This window comes from Somniosus microcephalus, chromosome 2 (assembly GCF_052327205.1).
Source record: "Somniosus microcephalus isolate GS21.2 chromosome 2, FLI_Smic_1.0, whole genome shotgun sequence".
Classification (NCBI taxonomy): Eukaryota; Metazoa; Chordata; class Chondrichthyes; order Squaliformes; family Somniosidae; genus Somniosus; species Somniosus microcephalus.
In genome coordinates this window covers 291,942,731-291,966,423 of record NC_140988.1, presented here as the reverse complement: position 1 = coordinate 291,966,423, position 23,693 = coordinate 291,942,731, and the positions used below count along the sequence as shown (strand labels likewise).

The 23,693-nt window shown below is 51.3% G+C and overlaps 1 protein-coding gene across 2 annotated transcripts in view; it reads right to left on the bottom strand.

Moving 5' to 3' along the window:
- LOC147123455 (GTP-binding protein Rit2-like) overlaps positions 1–23,693 on the bottom strand; it is a 538,426-nt gene that overhangs the window by 385,995 nt on the left and 128,738 nt on the right. The window lies entirely within an intron of this gene.

Here is a 23,693-nt window from a genome sequence, read left to right as displayed (position 1 = left end):
CTTTATGTTGCATGTACTAAAGGAAGCATTGTGAATCATAGAATCATAGAATCATAGAATCCGAGAAAGTTACAGCACAGAAGGAGGCCATTTCTGCCCACCGTGTCCACTATCCAGCCTCATCCCACTTCCCAGCTCTTGGTCCATAGCCCTGCAGGCTAGAGCATCCCAAGTGCACATCCAAGTACTTTTTAAATGTAGTTAGGGTTCCTGCCTCTACCACCCTTTCAGGCACTGAGTTCCAGAACACCACAACCATCTGGGTAAAGAAGTTTCCCTTCAAATCCCCTCTAAACCTTCTGCCAATTACTTAAAATCTGTGCCCCCTGGTTTTTGACCCCTCTGCTAAGGGAAATAGATCCTTTCTATCCACTTTATCTATGCCCCTCATAATTTTATACACCTCAATAAGGTCTCCCCTCAGCCTCCTCTGTTCCAAGGAAAACAGACCCAGCCTATCCAGTCTTTCCTCATAATTAAGATTCTCTACTCCCGGCAACATCCTTGTAAATCTCCTCTGTACCCTCTCTAGTGCAATCACATCTTTCCTGTAATGTGGTGACCAGAACTGCATGCAGTACTCTAGCTGAGGCCTAACTAATGTTTTATACAGTTGAAGCATAACCCCCCTGCTCTTGTATTCTATGCCATGGTTAATAAATGTAAGAAATCACACAACACCAGGTTATAGTCCAACAGCTTTATTTGAAATCACAAGCTTTCGGAGCGCTGCTCCTTCTTCAGGTGAAGTGGAGAAATGCATAAAGACACAGCTTATATAGTCAGAGAATCATGTCAGATGTTTACAGGTAACCTTTCCAACTGCCATTTATCGCACCTCGGCAGAGAGATAATCACAGCAGTCAAAGGTGTGAATGGTGTCCAAACAGGTCAGTCAGGGAAACATTACATCAAAGAACAATGAGGTGGGGTCACAAGGGGTCAAATATTGCAGATGCTGGGGTCTGTATGAAAAACAAAAAAACAGACAAAAAACATTTTTTTTGGCTGGAAATCACAGCAGGTCCAGCCGCATCTGTGTAGAGAGAACAAGCCAATGTCGACTCGAGTCTGGATGACCCTGCGTCAGGTGGGGTTACATGTAGCGTGACATGAACCCAAGATCTCGGTTAAGGCCGTCCTCATGGGTGCGGAACTTGGCTATCAGTTTCTGCTCGACGATTTTGCATTGTCGTGTGTCTCGAAGGCCACCTTGGAGAATGCTTACCCGAAGATCGGAGGCTGAATGTCCTTGACTGCTGAAGTGTTCCCCGACTGGGAGGGAACACTCCTGCCTGGTGATTGTTGCGCGGTGTCCGTTCATCCGTTGTCGCAGTGTCTGCATGGTCTCGCCGATGTACCATGCTCCGGGGCATCCTTTCCTGCAACGTATGAGGGAGACAACGTTGGCCGAGTCACATGAGTATGTACCATGTACCTGGTGGGTGGTGTCCTCACGTGTGATGATGGTATCTGTGTTGATGATCTGGCATGTCTTGCAGAGGTTGCTGTGGCAGGGTTGTGTGGTGTCGTGGTCGCTGTTCTCCTGGAAGCTGGGTAATTTGCTGCGAGCGATGGTCTGTTTGAGGTTAGGCGGCTGTTTGAAAGCGAGTAGTGGAGGCGTGGGGATGGCCTTAGCGAGGTGTTCGTCGTCATCGATGACATGTTGAAGGCTGCGAAGAACATGGCATAGTTTCTCCGCTCCGGGGAAGTACTGGACGACGAAGGGTACTCTGTTGGTTGTGTCCCGTGTTTGTCTTCTGAGGAGGTCTATGCGATTTTTCGCTGTGGCCCGTCGGAACTGTCGATCGACGAGTCGAGCGTCATATCCCGTTCTTACAAGGGCGTCTTTCAGTGTCTGTAGGTGTCCATCGCGTTCCTCCTCGTCTGAGCAGATCCTGTGTATTCGCAGGGCTTGTCCATAGGGGATGGCTTCTTTAACGTGGTTAGGGTGGAAGCTGGAGAAGTGAAGCATCGTGAGGTTGTCCGTGGGCTTGCGGTAGAGTGAAGTGCTGAGGTGTCCGTCTTTGATGGAGATTTGTGTGTCCAGGAATGAGACTGATTCTGAGGAGTAGTCCATGGTGAGTTTGATGGTGGGATGGAACTTGTTGATGTTATCGTGTAGTCTTTTCAGTGATTCTTCGCCGTGGGTCCATAGGAAGAAAATGTCGTCGATGTATCTGGTGTATAGCATTGGTTGGAGATCCTGTGCAGCGAAGAAGTCTTGCTCGAACTTGTGCATGAAGATGTTTGCGTATTGGGGTGCGAATTTGGTCCCCATGGCTGTTCCGTGTGTTTGGGTAAAGAACTGGTTGTCGAAGGTGAAGACATTGTGGTCAAGGATGAAGCGGATGAGTTGTAGGATGGCATCTGGAGATTGGCTGTTGTTGGTGTTGAGTACTGAGGCTGTCGCAGCGATGCCGTCATCGTGGGGGATACTGGTGTAGAGTGCCGAGACGTCCATCGTGGCGAGGAGTGTTCCTGGTTCAACTGGTCCGTGGGTGCTGAGCTTCTGTAAGAAGTCTGTAGTGTCGCGACAGAAGCTGGGGGTTCCCTGTACGATGGGTTTCAGGATGCCCTCGACATATCCAGAGAGGTTCTCACACAGGGTTCCGTTGCCTGATGCGATAGGACGTCCAGGTGTGTTGGCTTTGTGTATCTTTGGGAGGCAGTAGAAGTCACCCACGCGGGGAGTACGTGGGATGAGAGCATGTAGGATGCTTTGAAGGTCTGGATCGAAGGTTTTGATCAGTCTGTTGAGTTGGCGGGTGTGTTCTTTGGTCGGATCTGCGGGTAACTGTCTGTAGTGTTCCTGGTTGTCCAGTTGTCGGTATACTTCTTTGCAATAGTCCGTTCTGTTCTGTATGACGATGGCACCTCCTTTGTCTGCTGGTTTGATGACGATGTTGCGGTTGGTCTTGAGAGCGTGGATGGCGTTGCGTTGTGCTCGGGTGACATTCTGGACTGTCCTGTGAGTGCGGCTGATGAATCTGGCATTGATGCATCTCCTGACAGCTTGAGCATACATGTCAAGCTTAGGGCAGCGACCCTCCGGAGGGGTCCAATTTGACTCTTTCTTCTTCGGTCGCTGCACTGCGGATCCCTCTGTCTGCTGTTCCGGATCATTGATTGTCTCATTGGGTTCGCTGCTGACATCTTGGGATTTGTGGAAGAATTCCCGGAGCCTCATTCTCCTGATGAATTCCTCTGTGTCTGCCGCGAGACCGATGGGGTCCATTTTGGTGGTGGGGCAGAAATTGAGACCTCGGCTGAGAACTTCAATTTCGTCTGGTTGAAGGGTGTGGTCGGACAGGTTGACGATGGATTTCCCTGTGGTTTCAACCGTGGTACCGGGGGAGGCTTGGTTGCTGCTGCTGGTGATGCCAAGTTTCTCAAGCTTCCTGTTCTTGGTGTGCATGTAGGTAGCGTAGTTCCGTTGCCTTGTTTGTTTGGCGGTGTCTCGTAGCTGGTCTGCTGCGTCCTGAGCACAGGCTGAGAACATGGACTCCATCTCGGTTTCGAGGTTGCGGCGTCTGCTGTAGAGCTGGTGTACGAGATGGTTGAGGAGTGTGCGAGATGTACGACGGCAGAGTCTCTCAGCGTAGTCTGTGTTGTAGGTCGACTTGAGTGGGTTAGTGATCTGTAGTCCTTTCGGGATCTTGTCTGCTTTCTTGCATCTCTGTAGAAACTTGATGTCTGTGTCGATATGCGCGATCTTCTTGGAGATCCTCTCCACTTTGAGCCGGCAGTTTGTGGTGTCGATAGTAGCCATGGTGTGGAGATGCCGGAGTTGGACTGGGGTGGACAAATGTAAGAAATCACACAACACCAGGTTATAGTCCAACAGCTTTATTTGAAATCACAAGCTTTCGGAGTGTGATTTCTTACATTTGTCCACCCCAGTCCAACTCCGGCATCTCCACACCATGGTTAATAAAGGCAAGCATTCCGTATGCCTTCTTAACCACCTTATCTACTTGGCCTGCTACCTTCAGGGATCTGTGGACATGCACTCCAAGGTCCCTTTGTTCCTCTACACTACTCAGTGTCCTACCATTTAATGTGTATTTCCTTGTTAGCCCTCCCCAAATGCATTACCTCACACTTCTCCGGATTGATTTCCATTTGCCACTGTTCTGCCCACCTGACCAATTTATTGATATCTTCCTGCAGTCTACAGCTTCCTTCTTCAGTATCAACCACACAGACGATTTTAGTATCATCTGCAAACTTCTTAATCATACCCCCTATATTCAAGTCTAGATCATTGATATATACCACAAAAAGCAAGGGAACTAGTACTGAGCCCTGTGGAACCCCACTGGAAACAGCCTTCCAGTCACAAAACACCCATCAACCATTACCCTCTGCTTCCTGTCTCTGAGCCAGGTTTGAATCCAACTTGACACTTTGCCCTGGATCCCATGGGCTTTTAGCTTCGTGACCAGTCTGCCATGTGGAACCTTATCAAAAGCCTTGCTAAAGTTCATATTCACTACATCAAACGCACTACCCTCATCTACCCTCCTTGTTATCTCCCCAAAAAATTCAATCAAATTTGTCAGGCACGACCTTCCCTTAAAAAATCGGTGCCAACTCTCCTTGATTAATCCGTGTCTTTCTAAATGAAGATATATCCTGTCCTACAGAATTATTTCCAATAATTTTCCCACCACTGAGGTTAGGCTGGCTGGCATGTAATTACTCAGTCTATCCTTTTCTCCTTTTTTAAACAAGGGTACCACATTAGCAGTCCTCCAGTCATCCGGCACCACTCCTGAAGCCAGAGAGGATTGAAAAATGATGGTCAGGGCCTCTGCAATTTCCTCTTTTGCTTCACTTGACAGCCTGTAATATATTTTATCCATGCCTGGGGATTTATCCACTTTTAAAGCTGCTAAACCCATTAATGCTTCCTCTCTCACTATGTTTATTTCACCTAATATTTCACACTCCTCCCCCCCGATAGCAATGTCTGCTTCGTCCCTCTCTGTGAAAACAGACACAAAGGGCTGGATTTTCATTGAGGAGGCGGGTAGGAGGCAGGACTACAACTTTCGGGGTTGTAGTCCCGCCTCCATCGAGTTGTAGCCAACCCACGCGATCTTGACTTGATTGACCTTGTTGAGCCCACCCAGCGGGCTCAGCAGGCCAATTAAGGGCCACCCAGCAACAGGTGACATCACAGATTGATATTTCATCTGTCAAGACCCTTTGACAGATGAAATATCAGCGTTTCACAGCTGTTTGAAGCTGTCAGACACTGACAATCTGTACTCAGGTTAATTCCTTCCTCTCAGGATGATTTAGAGACCTCCCTGGAACAGAAAGCTGAATGCTGGAACTTTTGACAGCTCGCGGCCATTCTGCTTTCTGTGCCGGTGAGATGAAGGACTCCCGAGACCTGAAGGAAGGAAGGCTGTAAAGGTAAGTAAAACTTCTTTAAACACTTTAAACACACAAAACACACTTACCTCTGCACTCATGCACCCATCACTCACCTGAACACCGGGCATCTGGAACCCTCCAAGCCCTTCATCCCGACGGCTCGCCTCGCAAACTTGGCATGGTTTGGAGCCATCGGAAATCTCACATTTCACCAATGAAAATAGGGATTAGGCTAAAAACTGCCTGTTAACTAAGCAGTTAATTGGCATTAATCCCCTTCCCGCCTCGGGGAGGTGGGCCCCACTGCGGGTCGGGTACCCGCCTCCTTTGAAACTGGCATGGAGGCGGGTTGGGGCAGGATGGGTTCGTGCCCCCCGATTTTGGGATTATAACCCCCCACATGCCTCCAATCCCACCTCCACGGCACAATGAAAATCCTGCCAAAAGTATTCATTAAGTACCCTACTAACATCTCCCGCCTCCACACACAGATTACGCTCATGACCTCTAATAGGCCCTGCCCTTCCTTTAGTTATCCTCTTACTCTTAATATATTTATAAAACATCTTTGGCTTTTCCTGGTGAAGAAAGACAAAAAATGGAAAAGGGATCAGGAAAAGACAAACAGGGATAATATCCTTTTAAAGTGAATCTATCTCCCTTACAGTATGTTGCCTTCATCCAAAAGCTTGGAGTGGTTTACATCCTGCCTTTTTCCATACCACTGTCATTCTGAACCAATTTATAATCAGCAATAGTGCTACTTGTTAGATCCGTGGTTCAGTGGATAAATAATTACACGGATGCTGTACATAAACAAATAACAGGTCTTTACTGGAGGAGGGCAATCTCTAGACTGGAGTACAGAGGCATGCGCACAGCTTATATACCGGTGTGGTTACTGCCGGTACTACAGTATACAGGAGCTGTAAAAAGTAGTTCTGACTTAAAGCACATACACTACAATTCCTCCCTTTTTAGATTAATAATACCCCCTTAATATTCAAATAACAATTACATTTTTACATGTACATTCAGTAACAAAAGTCCATTTATAGATTCAGTCTTTGGGGCGGCTTCTTGACCCTTTCGGGATAGCGCCTTTCCGGAGGTTCTTGTTCTTGGTGCAGAGGCGATTCTGACCCCCTTTCATCGGGTAGTTCATCGGGTTCCACTGCTACTGGGTCTGAAGTAGATACTACCGGTATGTCGGGTTCATCCCCAGGTACTCGAGACATGGGGTTGACGCATTCCTGTGATGCTAAAATCTGATCGATGTGGCGTCTCACAATGTTCTCCCCGACATCCTCTGTGTACATTAATGGCCCCTGCCTTGTACATATTGTTTCGGGTTGCCACTTCTCTGTTCGATAGTCCCGGGCCAAGACTGGTTGCCCTACATTGAAGCTCCTTGTCGGCTTCTTGTTGATGTGCTGGAATTGTTTGTCCTCAACATTTCTTCGCACATTTGGTCTGAGCAAGTCCAGACGAGATCTCAACCTTCGGTTAAAGAACATCATGGCCGGGGTCTGGTTGGTAACTGCATGTGTCGCGTTTCGGTAGGCTAATAAGAAATTGTCCATCTTATGCTGTAGTGGAATTTCCTCGTCGCACATGGCCTTTATCGCCTTCTTAAAGGTTTGTACGAACCTCTCAGCCAATCCATTGGTGGCTGGATGATACGGGGCGGATGTGTAATGCCTTACCCCATTTCTTTTCATGAATTTTTGGAACTCCTCGGACACAAACTGTGGTCCATTATCAGAGCAGATCTGCTCTGGCAAACCGTTTCTGGCAAATATGGTCCGTAGGACTGCAATCGTTTTCTCTGCAGTGGTTGAAGACATCTTTATCACCTCAGGCCACTTTGAATGAGCATCCACTGCTATTAAGAACATTGAGTCCATGAATGGACCAGTGAAATCAATGTGCACCCATTGCCATGGAGAGGAGGGCCACTCCCATGGGTGTAGAGGGGCATGTGGTGGTGCATTTTGGACCTTCTGGCATCCTGAGCAGCTCTTAGTTAGGTCTTCGATTTGTTGATCGATTCCCGGCCACCACACATAAGCCCTAGCTAGGCTTTTCATTTTCACTCCCCCCAGATGACCTTCATGTAGCTCATTTAGCACTCTCTCCCTTAACTTGGGTGGAATCACCACTCTGGATCCACACATCACTGTCCCCTGGCATACTGACAGCTGTTCTCTTCTGGATGAGAATGCTGGCAACAGTGAGTCGCCATGTGTTGGCATCCCCTCACCGTCAATTCATATACCCGTGACAGCGTCGGATCATTGCGGGTCTCCTTCTCTATATCCGCGTTTGTTACTGGCAATCGTTCAATTATCGACGAATAAAATATCTCGATAGGGTCCACTGCTGGTGCTCCCTCCACAGTAGGCAGTGGCAGGCGCGATAGCCCATCAGCGTTTCCATGCTGTCTCGTGCCTTTATATTCTATTTCATATTGATTCGCCCCTAGAAACAGGGACCATCTTTGTAACCGCTGTGCAGTCATTACTGGCACACCCTTCTTAGGATTAAAGATGGAGACAAATGGTTGGTGGTCAGTCAACAAGGTGAACTTCTGTCCATGCAGATAGTGGTTGAATTTTTTTACTCCCCATACTAGGCTGAGGGCCTCCCTGTCAATCTGGGCGTAGTTGCGCTCGGCTGAGGTTAGTGACCGAGACGCAAAGGCTACTCGCCTCTCCAAACCGTCCGGGAATTTGTGCGACAGCACCGCTCCAATGCCGTAGGGTGATGCATCACATGCCAAACGAATTGGTAGTGCTAGGTTGAAATGGGCCAACACCTCTTTTGATGTGATCAATCTTTACACTTCTGGAAAGCTCGTCTACGTTCGTCATCCCACTTCCATGGTACCCCTATTTGCAGTAGGGTGTTCAGCGGGTGTAATACCGTAGACAAATTTGGTAAGAACTTGTGACAATACTTTACCAGCCCGAGGAACGACCTCAGTTGTGATACATTTTCCAGTGCTGGAGCCTTGACTGCTGCCTCAATCTTGTCAGGGGACTTATGTAACCCCTCTTCATCGATGACGTGGCCGCAATACGATATCTGTTTCTGGAAAAACTCGCACTTGTGGCGATTAGCTCGTAGCCCATATTCCTTTAATCTGGCGAGCACCTTCTCCAAGTTAGCGAGGTGATCACCGTCATTTTCGCCCGTGACCAAGATGTCGTCCAAATAACACTGGGTCCCTGGAATCCCTTGCAGGACCTGATCCATCGCCCTTTGGCAGATAGCCGGAGCCGAGGCTACTCCAAACACCAGCCGGTTGTATTGATAGAGACCTTTATGGGTGTTGATCGTAAGGTAATGTTTCGAAACTTCTTCTACCTCCATTTGCAAGTACGCCTGGGCTAGATCAATTTTGGTGAAGCATTTACCACCAGATAGCGAGGCGAAAATATCCTCAATTCGTGGAAGCGGATATTGCACCGTGTGAAGGACTGGGTTCACTGTCACCTTAAAATCCCCACAGATGCGGACCTTCTTTGGTTCCCCAGGCGTATTACTCAACGACCTCTTCATTACAGGAATGATGGGTGTAGCCCACTCGCTCCAGTCCACTTTGGACAGTACTCCTGAACATTCCAACCCTTCCAGCTCTGCTTCAACCGCTGGTCTGATCGTATAAGGCACCGGTCTGGCCTTCAGAAACTTTGGGCTTGCATTATCCTCTATTTTAATTGTTGCTGTTATTCCTTTTAGTGTTCCTAGTCCCTCCTGGAACACTTCTTTTGCGTCAGTTAGCATTTTTGACAGTCGTCCAGGTGTGACGTCGTCATCCTTTTTGGCCTCCACCTTCAGTGCCTGTATGGAATGCCAATCTAAATGTATCTTCCGGATCCATTCACGTCCTAGCAGTGGTGGTCCTCCATTTGGCAATACATATATATCCATTTTAGGTATTTCCTGACCTTTATATGTCACTTTCACCCTTATTTTTCCTTTGGGGTAGACTTTTTTGCCCCGTATATGTCTTCAAGACAATCTCTGTAGCTTTCAAGGGTATGTGTGAAAATAGCCGCTTGTAGTCTCTTTGATTTATGACTGTTAGGGCTGACCCTGTGTCCAATTCCATTTCCACTTGGACTCCGTCTATCTTGAGTGTAACCCAGATTGTCTGGTGATCCTCCATTTCGGTTACATTATGTAGTTTCAGACAACCCAGCTCCTTGCTTCCGGAGTCTGTGTCACTTTTCTGTTCGTCTGAACCACTGTCCCTCACCTGGTGTACCTTTTTGTACTTCCCCTGTGGAGATTTCTTACTGTTGGTTTTCTTCCCAGACCTGCAGACTCTTGCTATGTGTCCTGCTTTCCCACACTGTCTGCACACTTGGTCCTTGAACCAACAATCTTTCTGGTCATGTGTTGTTCTGCCGCAGCGATAGCACTTCCCTGTTCCATAGGTCATTTCGTTGGTGCCATATTCTTGCGGTCTCCGTTGTATCTCTGCAGCGCCCCTTGCGGCTGCTTCGTGTGATACTGCCATACTGAAAGCTTTGTCCAGTGTAAGGTCCTTTTCTGATAGAAGCCGTTTCTGGGTTCCTTCACTTTGTAGCCCACACACAAACTTGTCCCTTAACGTGTCTGCTAGTCCCACTCCAAACTGGCAGTATTTCGATAGCTTGCGCAGTTCCGTTAGGTACTCAGCATTGCTTTCGTCTTTGTGTTGGTTCCTTTTATGAAACTTAAATCGTTCTGCTATCAGCAGCGGTGTGGGGTTTAAGTGGTCCTGTAGGATTTCTACTATGCTTTCAAAATTCTTGTTTACTGGCTTCTCTGGGGTTATTAGATTTCGCAGTAACCCATAAGTTTTTTGCACCCATGGAATTTAACAGAACCAGTGCTTTATTAGCATCTGGCACTTCATTCGCCCTGCAGTACACCTCAATACTTTCCACATATGTCGCCCAATCTTCGACTTCATTGTTGAACGTAGAGATACTGCCACTCTTTGGCATCCTTGGTTGTGCGTTAACTATCACCAATGGCGCCTCCCACGCTTCCCCTTCTTCTCCGCTGGCACAAAATGGCGTCTCCCGCGCTTTCCTTCCTTCCCGCGCTTGCCCGTCTTCTCCGCTGCGGCTTTGCAAAATGGCGTCTCCCGCGCTCTTCCTTCTTCTCCGCGGCTCAATGGCGCCTCCCGTGCTCTCCCTGTTTCTCCGCGGCTCAATGGCGTCTCCCACGCTCTCCCTGCTTCTCCCTGCTTCTCCGCGGCTCAATGGCGTCTCCCCTTGCTTCGCCCCGCGGACCCTGATCAGCCCGTGATCCCTGGCTGTGCTCTGCGCGTTCTTCTCTTGATATTTGTCGACGCCGCTCAGTCTAGAACCCGGCTGTTTCTTACCCTCTCTCTCTCCGGTTTTGCAGTATTTTTCCTCGACGCCGCTCAGTGATCAACCCCCGGCTGCGCCCTGCTCTCTTCACCCTTTTTCTTACCCCGTCGACGCTGCCCGGCTCTCTCTCTCTGCCGTCGGTCGGCTCCAGCTGCCGCTGCTCGGGAAGGGTCTGCTCTGGACCTGTCGTCGGTCTCTTACTGCTCGTTGTGGCTGGGGAACCAAGCCCGGCTCTCCACAGCCTCCCCAGCGAAGTTGGATCTCTGCCTGACTGCTGGGCGGTTGCTCGCGGTCGACGCCCGTGTTCCTGGACTCGACTATTTTTTTGTTTTTTGTTTTGTTTAATGTTGCAGGTAGATTTGCATCAACACTCGTCGCCACTGTTAGATCCATGGTTCAGGGGATAAATAATTACACGGATGCTGTACATAAACAAATAACAGGTCTTTACTGGAGGAGGGCAATCTCTAGACTGGAGTTCAGAGGCATGCACACAGCTTATATACCGGTGTGGTTACTGCTGGTACTACAGTATACAGGAGCTGTAAAAAGTAGTTCTGACTTAAAGCACATGTACACTACACTACTAGCAGAGTGAGATGAATATGGTGGGTTTCCCTCCCTCCCACGCCTCTCCTAATGTGACATACTTCAACATAATGTTCTTTCTTCCCTCCACAATTCTTTACAGGTTGACCATAAGGCAATGGTGTTGTGATGCTAACTATATTTTCCACCACTGTACAAAGACAGGGCCATTTTGTACATTGTTGTGTTTTTAATATTTAAACTCAGGGTATGACTCTACTGGCATCAGCTACTTTGCTGTAACAGGCCCAAGTAGCTACTCTTCGGGGTCAATTTTAACTCAGGTGCGGGGAATTGGCGGTTTCCCCGAATTTAGTGATTCCCACACGATTCTAAATGGGTCTGTGAGATTGATGCAATTTTAGCTCAATTGGCCAATTGATTTCCAATGTGTGGGAAGCCTTGGCAATTGAGTATTTCCAGTCAGAAAGTCGCAAAATATGACATCATCATTGCTGCTGCTTTTAAGGTCCACAGCAAGCCTTGCTTCCTCTGCAGGCTCCCAAACTTCACCATTAAGATGGCACAGGAGCCGACAGGAGCAACGGCCAGCGGGAGGGCCAGATCTGCCCCCAAATTTGATGAGGCTTCACACCAGGCATTACTGGATGGTGCTAGGGCCCACAGGGAGGTCCTGTTCCCTTCTTCAGGGAGGAAGAGGCCTCCCAGTCAGACCAAGGCTGTGTGGCTACAGGTGGCTGGGGATGTCAACTCCTTGGGGCTCACACAAAGAACGTGGTTGCAGTGCAGGAAAAGATTCCATGACCTTCTTCGCACTGGAAAGGTAAGTACTGTATGAAGTTTCCATCACCCTCAATCTGATCCTCACTGCCTTTCCTCACCAGCACTCAGCTTTAGCAATCTCTTCCTCCACATCCCACTAGTCACTCACATCCATGCACCCTTAGCCAGTCACTCTCTCTCTATGCTAACATTCACAGAACTATTCCACCATGCAGCCCTCACACTCCCTCTCACTCTGATGCTTTGAACACAACTGACTACACACAGGGAGGGCCCTTGGACTTGCAACCTCACTCCATCTTTGTTTCCTTCTAAGTATCTGTGCTATGCAATCTCTGCACTCACTCCTTCATTCTCACTCAACCTTCACTTGTCTCCCTCATTGCAGGAAAAGAGAGCTCACAACAGGAGAGAGCGAGCCAGGACAGGAGGAGGGCCGCCCTCAGTAGCCCAGCTCACCCCCTGGGAGGAAGGCGTCCTGGAGAATGCCGGGGCTGACCGAGATGCGGAAGTTGGGGAAGGACAGACAGGAGCATCCCCGCAAGCTGATGACAGAATAGTCTTCCCTCTCTCTCATTGGCATTGCATGAGTCGCTGATAATGATTCTGAAGTTACATCATATGGACTTATGATCATCTGCAAAATGCAATGTGCATGTAACCGTGGCATCACATCTCTAACTTTTTCCTTGACTCTCCCACAGGACCATCGAGAGCCCCCATCCCCACTGCGCAGGAGGAAAAGCCTGAGCAGCCAGACTCCTCAGAGGAATCTGCAACCTCTGAGGGCGCAGCGTCAGCAGAAATAAGCGCACCCAGCACCAGCGCAGACACTCACACCTCGGTGGGACCTTCGGGACATAGAGTAGTGTTGTCACCTGGTGCATCACAGCTCACAAGTGAGCATCAGCAGATTGTGGAGACAGGGACAGCAGTGGAGAGTCCTCGTCGCAGGGCACAGGACTCTGCCAGCTCAGCTCAGCTGCATGTCGACCCTCTGCCTCTGGGTCCATCCATAAGATCAGAGGTGATGGAACTCCATGCACAGATGCAGGAGTCTCTGGCAGGTTTTGTCTCCAGGGTCGCTGCGAGTATGGAGCGAATGGAGGAGTCCATAGCGAACATGAGCAGAGCCTTTGTGGAGTCAGTGGCGCATGAACGCAGCAACACGGAAAGGATGGCTACCTACGTGCAAATGATTGCTGCCTCCATGGTAAGGCTGGCCTCCGTAGAGGAGAGGATGGATATGGCCATGGAGGAAGCTAGTCGCCAGGGTATGGAAAACATGGTGAGTGTTCAGAATAGAATGACATCTCTTGAGGAGCGATGGGCATCTATTGAACAGAGAAACCGGACCTTCATGGAAGTCCTTCTGAGTAGAACTGCCATTGCAGATACGGGTCCCCATGGCCCCCTTGATGTGCAGCAAGCTGCTCTCAAGCCACTTGCAGGCACTGAAGGGGACCTGACCCATGAGAGGGAGGTTGGTGGCAGACCACAAGGAAGTGGAGGCTCCTCTCCAAGCACTCACACTTCCATGCCACTGCAGAGCCCTCGGTCAGAGCCCCGCCGGAGTCCCACCCAATGGAGATAGATGTCTCAAACCCTGCACAGCCGCAGGAGCGGCAGAATGTTGGCGAGCCCTGACATGCTCGCCACCTCAGAGGACGCCCGCCAAAGGTGTCAAGACAGGAGCAGCAGGAAAGTGAGCAAGGGGCCTCCACATCTGCTGAAGCCACAGGAGAACCATTACATAGGAGCACGCATAAGAGGAAAATAAAGCACAAGTAGTCACAAGGGTAAAATGCTGCGTATTTTGTAAAAATGCCAACAATTGTTTGTTTTTCATAAAAATTCTGATGGCAACTGCTGCAGTTCTGGCGTGTGTCATTTCGCGAATGGGGCTCTCACATTGAGGGCTTAGGATTACTTGCAGTTGTCAGGATGCTGGTCAAATAGCTCGGAATCCGCAGGGTTTGGCCATTGTCGATGCTCAGGTAAGAAGCTGCGAGTCAAAAGATTTTGATTTACTAGGCTAAGCAAATCTGGCCAGGATGAGTGCGTTCCTTGCATCCCAGGCAGCAATGTTCTTGCGTAATGCTGCCGCTGGTTGATGGGCCTCTGCAGGATGCTCGTTCTCCTCCTCATCATCATCATCATCTGAGGTGGATATGTGAGGAGCCACTTGGTCCTCAGGAATCTGCAAGCCACGACGCTGTGCCATGTTGTGGAGTGCACAGCAAACCACGATGATCCTGGAGACCCTGGCTGCTGAGTACTGTAGGGCTCGACCTGATCTATCCAGGCATCTGAAGCGCATCTTCAGCAAGCCGATGGTTTGCTCGATTACGGATCTAGTGGAAATGTGGCTGGAGTTGTAGCGCTCCTCAGCTTCGTTGGCTGGTCTCCTCAACGGTGAGCCAAGTCCTCAGGGGATAGCCCTTGTCTCCAAGCAGCCATTCGTGAAGTTGGTCTGGTGGACTGAATAGCGGAGGCACACTAGACTGGCGCAGTATGAAGGAGTCATGGCAACTGCCAGGTTACTTGACACAAACATGCAAAATCTCCTTCTTGTGGTCACACACCAGCTGAATGTTGAGGGAGTGGAAGCCCTTGCGTTTGACAAAAATACCTGGATTGCGATGGGGCGCCCTAAGGGCCACATGTGTGCCGTCAATGACGCCCTGCACCCTTGGAAAGTCTGCCAGATGAGCTAATCCAACCGCTCGCGCCGTCACATTTGCGCGATCCCTGGTGAAATGGATGTGATTGGGCGCGAGGGCAAAGAGGGCATCTGTTACCTGCGTGATGCAAGTGTGTGCGGCTGACTGGGAGATGCCGCTGATGTCTGCTGCTGATCCCTGGAATGAGCCTGAGGCAAAAAAGTTGAGTACGGTGGTGACTTTGATGGCCACTGGTAAGGAGTGTCCACCTGGTCCTCTGGGCAGCAGGTCTTGCTGTATCATTGCGCAGATGTCAGTCACTACCTGTCGCGAAAGTCAGAGCCGCTGTAGGGTTTGAAAATCCACAACCACGTTTTATTGGAGCCCTCTAAGGGCAAGGTGACCAAAATTGGATTGCCTTATACAGTTTAAAACCAACATTTTCGGCCAATGCAGTGGTCCCGAAAAGCAGGCTGGGATATCTGAATACAGGGGACTGTGGCTCAGAAGCAAGCCATAGATGTCGGCCAATCGAAACAAAGTACATTCTCAAAGGCCAATCAGGGGACTGAGCCGGGCCTGAAGCAAGGAAATCCCCGGCCAATGGGGACGACCCGGCCCAGGTTTGAATATGTGACTCACCCCTAATCGAGCTATGAGTACAGGCCATCATCACCTTAATCAACTCGGACTAGGGACAATAGTTTTGGGATCACTACAGTTAAGAGGTGGCCCAAAATAATCAAGTCCCAGGACTGACACAATGGGACAGCAGACTTGGAGGAGCCGCTGTGCACTCAAAACAATACCCCTGCCCTCACACCAATTTAATTGGGCGCGAAGAGGCCGAAATGGAATTGGATATAAAATACAGAACCAAGAGATTATTAAAAAAAACAGAAGAAAGAGCAGGGGAGCGAGTTAAGAAGCTGAGGGAGGGACGAGCTGGGAAGAACTACCATCTAAAGAACTCCAACCACGCTGATGAGAAGATCCACCATCAGGCCCCAGACTCAATCGGCATACTGAAAGTTTACTCCGCTACCAGACGGCGCAACATCACCGCAAGAAACCGCACCGTATACCGACTCCCGTCCCGGGGGCATCAACAAGAAGACACCAACGACCGAAGTGGCTGTGGAAGACAGCATTCACTCCCGCTATTTCGGGAGCCTTTTCCATCAAGCACAAACCAACCAACAACAGCAACAACCCAACAACCGCACTCAAAGTAGGCTGTGAGTATAATCCAAGGGCCTGCAACTGTCAGTCTAGTCTAGGTAGGAAAGTGGGTTGGTGGGATTGGACTTGGTAAACTTAAAACAGTGTAAAACATTTTTGTTATGTCCGTTCGCTCCCATATTTTATTTATAGTTATAGAGTGTGTGTGTTTATTACGTTTGTGGTAGAACCAAATAAAATTGGTTGTCACCTGTTTTTTCCAAGGACTACTTGAGGGAACAGCAGGCTAGGGAAAAAGAGAGAGGACTATAGGAGCCCTTGGGCTCAGGAGTACCCCGCAGATTAGGTATAAACTGTGCGGGTCGTCACCGTATTCTAGTCCTCCTCTATAAGCTGTTGTTCTCTATCTCCTTAGAGGGTGTTTAGTGACACCCGGCCTGCAGGCTAACATAAGCTGCAAGGGTATAAAGGAGACAGAGGCCCAATACATTAACAGGCACTAAAGACCCCTGTAATTGGGTAGAGCAAAACCCCCTACACAATGGTGACCACGGCAGGACTCCAGTGGGTGAATGAATGCATGACCTCGGAAACAGTGGTTTCTGGTAAATCTAAGATGGAGAAGAGAATCTCCGCCTATACTATTTCCAAGGTAAACTTAACAAAGGAATGGGTACAGAGCCTAAGCAGGGCGCCACGTCCCGTGGACGCGGCGGCCCAGTGGACGGCAGGATCAAAGCATAATAAGAAGATAGAAAAGGCAATCTGGCTCATATGCCTGACAAGGCAGGTCCAGGCATCGGACTGCGAGATAGCCAGGCTTAGCGAGGAGCTGCAAGAGGCGCTGCTCACCTCAGAAGCTAGGGAAACCACAGGTCAGAGGATCATGTTAGAGCTGTTTGAGGAAAGGGAAATAAGGGCCAAAGAGGAGGAAGCCTCCCGCAGCCAGCAACAGTACCTGCAGGGGCAGGTGACCGAGGCTAAGGCTGGGGAGCGCAAGGTTAAGAAGTTGAACGTGACTTATGCGCAGAAAATCGAAGAGCTGGAAGGCCAGCTGAAAGATTTGCAGGCGGCATATAGAGTTAACTGCAAGGAGGGTTTTGAGAAAACAGATCACGGGCCTTGCAGAGAACGGGTTCATTCACTGCTCCAATCTCTTGCCCAGGCGAAGGGCACGATCTGTTTGTTAGAGCCAAAGAGGGCTGACAACAGATTGGAGTATTGGGGAATAGTAGAGGACCCGGCTGCGAAGGACAGCCAACCGCCTACCGAAGCACCGGTAGGTTCGATTGAGTCATGGGAGGATACAAGGGTGCAGACCAGGGAGCCCACAGGGCGGGGGGCCGGACAGGGAGGTCCGGCCCAGCCCAAGGGGTATGGGTCACCCACAGAAGGAGTTGGGTCTGTAGGATCGGAATCCGAGGCAGAGGAAGAGGAGGTAGAGGAAATAGGGACCCCAGCTACGGAGTTTGCGGCGGGACCTATGTGTCCAGTGGTCCAGAAAAAGTACGGGCCTCCACATGGGGCACAGGCCCGTGGGCCACTGGACAGTGAGTTTGTAGTCCCGCACGCAGCTCCAGCTCTGAAGGCCATGATTGCACATATCCCCACGCTCACCAGAGCGGGGGGGGAGATCCATCTGTACATTTCTCTAACATCGCACAGGCGGTAGAAATGAACAATTGTGATGACCAAGAAGCAGTAAAGATGCTGCTATTCTCAATAGAGGGGAGGGTGTACCAGGCCCTCCCAACAGCCTGTAGAACGGGGCAGGTTACCCCAGAGCGGTTACAACGGGCCATCTTAGAAGCACTGGGCTGTAACGATGGGAACCCCCTTGACAGGCTCAACAAGACCAGCCAGTTACCTGGGGAAGCCCCACAGGTATACGTGGACAGGCTGTGGACGGTGTACCGTGCAGCCTGTGGCAATATCCTGGATAGAAGGGCTCTTACAGCAGACCAGCGTGAAGCGTGGTTCCGGATGATTATCGCAAACAGTCTGCCCTGTATTAAGACCCGGGCAGATCTCTGGTTCAACCCCAGAGACCCTAACCTCACCGAAGAGGCGGTGGCGGAAAGGATGTCGGTTACCCAGCGTAACGGGGAAACCCTAGATGAAAAGCTGGATAAACCCACAAAGGGGCGAGTGCACGAAGTGCACTCAAACCCTAATCCAAAAAGGGAATGGTATCAGGAGGGCAAGCACCCGTCCGTTAAGAGGAGAGTGTGTTACGGGTGTGGGAAGCCCGGCCACTACCGAAGTAGTTGTAGGAGCAATCCACCCCAGGCGCAGGAAGGAAGGAACCCTCCCGCGACTGCCCAGTCCGGAGGAAAGAAAGGACAGGCAAACAAAGTTTTTGAAAACGCAGTGGTAGCACTCCGACAGCTGATGGCAGGGACGGGACGCATAGATGTAGCCGTAGGAAAGGAAATCCCCACGGCGCCACAACCACAGGAACAATGACTAGAGCCCACGCAGCCTGCTTACTTGTGCCCACTAGATTATGACTCATGGGGTAGACCGTGGGTGAAGGTGGAGGTAGAGGGAGCACGGGGTACCTACCTGTTGGACACAGGTGCCTCCAGCACCATCGTCCATGCGGAGGATCCGGGGGCTTCACCTCTATCTAGCGGGGTGCCCTATGAACTAGTGGGATTCACGGGGAATGAGAAGACAGGGTACTTCTCACTCCCACTTACGCTTCAGTTAGGCGCACTTACTGCGAAGTGGAAGTGTGTCCTGATGAATGGGAGCAGGCTGACAAGGGGATACTGGGGGCTGACTTTGTAATCGCCCACCAGATCCTGGTGGACTTGCGGAACCATTGTCTGTGGGGAACCGTAGACCCGGGGACCAAGAAGGGAGTTATGATGATTGACAAGGTGCAGGATAAGGGGACTCTCTGTACAGTGAAGCCAAAGGGGGGCTACGACCTGGAGCTTCTGGCCAGTGGCACCCCAGCCGAGTACAGGGCCTATGTGCGAGCCAATCTCGCAGCATTTGCCACCCACAAGCACGACTGTGGGAGAGTCACAGGGGTGGAGTTCAGAATAGATGGGGATCCCATGTCTAGGCCCCAAAGACAATACAACTTCCCGAGAGAGGCGGAAGCCGATTTAGAGGTGGCGCTGGGTTCGCTAGTCGAGCAGGGTGTTCTGAGGCCCATAGCCACCCACGTAAACTCTCCCCTTTGGCCGGTCAGGAAACTGGACAACTCGTGGAGAGCCATGGTGGACTATCGGGTGCTCAACAAGAACATCCTGGCTTGCGCTCCCACGGTGGCGGCGGTTGCAGACCTGATCCAAGAGATCCCTGCTTCCGCCACCACATTTACGGTGCTAGACATTTCAAACGGCTTCTGGTCGATCCCTGTGAGAAGAGAAGACCAATACAAGTTTGCTTTCACGTTCAAGGAGCAACAGTATACTTGGACCTGCCTCCCACAGGGATTCCACAATAGCCCTAGCATCTTCCACCAGTGCATGGCCAATTGTCTGAAGGGTTTCAGCCAGCCAGGACAGCTAGTGCAGTATGTGGACGACCTGCTGCTCTTCACAGAGAGCAGGGAACAACACGGCCCACTGCTGGCTGAGCTGTTGGCTGTGCTGAAAGACGGCGGGTTTAAAATAAACCCCAAGAAGGCCCAGATAGGGTTGAGGGAAGTCAAGTTCCTGGGTTTAACCTTAAGGGCAGGAGAAAGGGGCATTGATGAGGCCCGAAGGCGGACAGTGCAGGAACTCCCGATACCGACCAACGTGTCCGGAGTTCGATCCTTTCTGGGGATCACGGGCTATTGCAGGGACTTTTACAGGAAAAGCACGGACGGCTGAGACCGGTGGTGTACTCCTCTTGGGTCCTCACGGATGTGGAGAAGGGGTACTCGAACTGTGAGAGACATCTGTTGGCTACTCACTGGGCAGTGAAGAGGTCACTGGTCTTCACAGGAGTATCCCCTATCACACTCCTCACCCATCATACCCTGACCCAGATGCTGCTTGATGGGAGGATAAAAGATGGGACGGTCAGCAGTGCAAGGATCACTCGCTGGACCCTCCTCCTCTCCCAGATGGCGATCAGGGTCAGAGGCCTCTGTGAGCCAAAGCTCGCAGCCAACCTTACTTATGCAGGGGAACCGCACAGATGCTCAGTAGAGGGGGTGTGGGACATCGACTTCAGATTTCGGGCAGGGATACATCCCACAGGCCGCGAGATCTATGCCGATGGGTCAAGTTCAGTGTCCGCGGGTACAAGACTCACGGGCTGCGGAGTTTGGGACCCCAAGGCAGGCATAGCCTTCGCACTTAAACTCCCCAGCACCCTGAGCGCCCAGCAGGCTGAACTCTCGGCGGTGATGTACGTGGTCACTCACCCCGAGAAATTCCCCCCCCCGTACACGATTTGCTCGGACAGTATGTTCACATGCAATTCGTGTACGGAGTATCTGCCGATTTGGTCCCGCAGGGGGTACACCTCCGCGGATGGGAGACCCCTGGTCACCAAACCCCTGCTAGTGAGGATAGTGGCAGCCCTAGAGAGTAGTAGGGACGTCTACATCCATAAAGTAAAAGCCCACTCTAAGACCGAGCCACAGGCAGAGGGTAACCAGCGAGCCGACTTGCTGGCCAGAGAGGGAGCACAGACCGGTCGCTTCTGGGACCCGTACGAGAAAGGCAGTGTAGTAGCTGTCAGAGGCCAGCCGAGGACACCAGGGAACGCAGGGGTAGGCTTGGCCCCGGACCTGAGAATGGTCCAGGCGCAGGATCCCGTCCTCAAGGCGGCCATAACAACCATCCTCGGTGGAGGAAAAGCAGAGGGCCCGTATGATACTGTGGACGTAGCTGTGAAGGAAGGGATGCTGTTTAAGGGGGACAAGTGGGTGGTCCCAGTGCAACACCAGCGGGAGTTCCTACAACTGGCCCATGAGGGTCCAGGTGCAGGACATCCCGGGCCAGAGTCCACCTGGCAGAAAGTGGAACAGGCAGCGTGGTGGCCAGATCTCCGGACCGACGTCCGCGACTTCTGTGCAGCCTGCCTGGTGTGTGCAGCAAACAACCCAGACCCCCAGAAAAGAAAGGTATCTATGGGGCACATAAGGCGAGTAGAGGGACCATGGCAGTCGATCCAGGTCGACTACATAGGACCCCTACCGACCGCCCAGGGAGGATACAAGTACTGCCTGGTGTTGGTAGACGTATTCTCCAAGTGGGTGGAGGCCTTCCCTTGCCAAACAGCCACCGCAATAGGGACGGCCAGGATCCTGGTCAGGGAGGTGTTTTCAAGGTGGGGACTGCCACAGTTTATGGAGTCCGACCAGGGGAGGCAGTTCACTGGCCAGGTGATGCAGGCCACCCTAAAGGTACTAGGAATTAGGGCAAAGTGGCATGTTGCCCACAACCCCCAGTCCTCAGGTCTAGTGGAACGTCTGAACCGCACCATTAAAGAAAGACTCCGCAAGGAGACTCGGGACTCACCGAACAAATGGGTAGAGGTCTTGCCTCTGGTCCTCATGGGAATTCGGGCCAGTCAGTCAAAGAGCACAGGGTACTCGCCCCATGAGCTGATGACCGGACAGCCCATGAGGACCCCGGTACACGTGTTGGTGCCCGGCCTCACCGAAGGACAGCTTCGGGAAACAGACCGGGACCGCTTTGCTGGGAATCTGCTGGAACGACTGCAGCAGATTCACTGGCAAGCGGCCACCAATATGGGGAAACAGCACCGCAGCAACAAACTGCTGCTGGAACCCCGCAAGCAGCAGGAATGGGAAGTCGGCGACCAGGTCATGGTCCGCAGCTTCGCCAGAGTGGGGGTGTTCGAACCACTGTACATGGGTCCTTATAGTATCGGCGATAAGGCCAGCACAATGGTTTATGCGGTCCAATTACCCCGCTGGGTGAAGTGGTACCACATTAACCAATGTAAGCGGTTTGACCCCACTAGGGCAGGAAGCAAGAAGGTCCCCAAACCCAGAGAACCCCCAGAAGTGACAGAGGACGCCCCGGTGGAGGTGGCAGCTTTGACAGAGGTCGATGTTGGCCCGAAGGCTGTGTCTCCCGGGATGGTCCTCTGCCACTGCGGAGACATCACACCACTTGACAGACAGGCAGGAAGGATAGGACAGTAAGTTCAAAGTCAAGGTCACAGGGAGGCTGGAGCTCAGTGTGAAACCAACGCGCAGCCGAAGGAAGCCCTACGGCACACAGCAGAGAAGGGAATTGTGTTAAGCATAGTAACCGGAAAAACAAAGGAAGGGGAGGATCAGTGGGAGGACGAAGGGATACTGCCCTGATGTGCCTCAATTATTCCGAGACTCGAAGTTAGCAGAACAAAAGTAAGGCTTTTATTAACTCAGAACATAACACGTAAAATAGAGAGATGTCTTCCTTCAGGAGGCTGATGCCCGACTGAACTTAGATTACAAAGGAGCCAGGTATGGGCGGAGCCCTGCACACAACCAGTTCCAGCACATTCCAATACATAATACATGAGGACTGGGGGAAGGGCAAAGACACAGAAAGCAGGCAGTTACAAGACACAGAAAACAGGCAGTGATGAATGGAATATATTTCATCACATGCCCATGATGTGGGACTTTGTACCGCCGGTGAGGCGTAGTTCCCGGGCGGTCCGACCCAGGGTGACTTGGTCCCCCGTGTATCCTTCCCCAAATACAAGGGTTCAAAAGCAGTGGAAGCGCCGGAAGGGTAAACTCTGTACTGTGAGGGGTATGTCCCCGTCACAACCCCCAGAACGAGCACCAGACACAGGGGGACAGTTGAAGGAGGTCCTCCTGCAAGCCCTACGAAAGGGGGTATCTCGATCCCCTGGGCAAGGTCGACAGGATGACCAGGAAAGGGGAGGTAGTTACAGAGACTGACCTGGCCACCCGGAGACGGGTGACGTTGTACATAGCACTGCTTTTTTTTGAAAGATAGTTGGGGTGATTTCACAGTGTTTTGGTTAAGCAAGGAAAACAAAACTTGGTGCTACTCCAGTCGAGCCTGAAGAAGTCTCAGGCAAGACTGTGTTTTTCAATTTGTGTTCCAGAAGATGCTCCGGGCCATTGTGATGATACTCACCTACCTGGGGACCTGTGCCGGACGCCGAGGGGACAGCGAGGAGTCCCTGATGTACGGGTGTTCCGGGGGCAGGGCGCCAACCGTAACCACGGGAGAAGGGATCATGGAGGCAGAAGACCAGGCCACCTACTTCCATGAGGGAAGATGGCCTGGGTGGTTGGGCTCGAATTCCACCCGGTATTCGAGCCACAAGAGCTTTACTTATGGAGAGGCCTCCATCCCCTGTCCGAACATCGAGGTGGCCACTTCCCGGGTTAGGGTGACAGAGGGGAAAAGGGTGTGTTTGACGCGTAAGGGGGACGTACCTTTAGGACGCTGGTGGTGGCTCAGGAAATTGAGCACGGACATCGAGGACAGGAGCTCAGACTGGGAACGTCTGAGCAACGATACCTACCGGACCATCACGGGATCACCGGGGGAAGTCACAGTGTGTTGGGAAAAATGGTGGGCCTACGACAAAGGGATGTACGTATGCCTATGGGGATCAGCCCAAGTATGCCCAGCGGGGCTGTCCATCGCCTTTGTCAGGTGGTGGCAGGACACAGGGTACGGGTTGGAGTGGGATAGAAGCGGGGAAGCTTGCGTCACCCCTTGCATCCGAGTGCCCATCAATGCCACCAAGCTCCTGGCTCAGGTGAGGAAACCCCTACCCACGCCCAAACACACTGACGCCC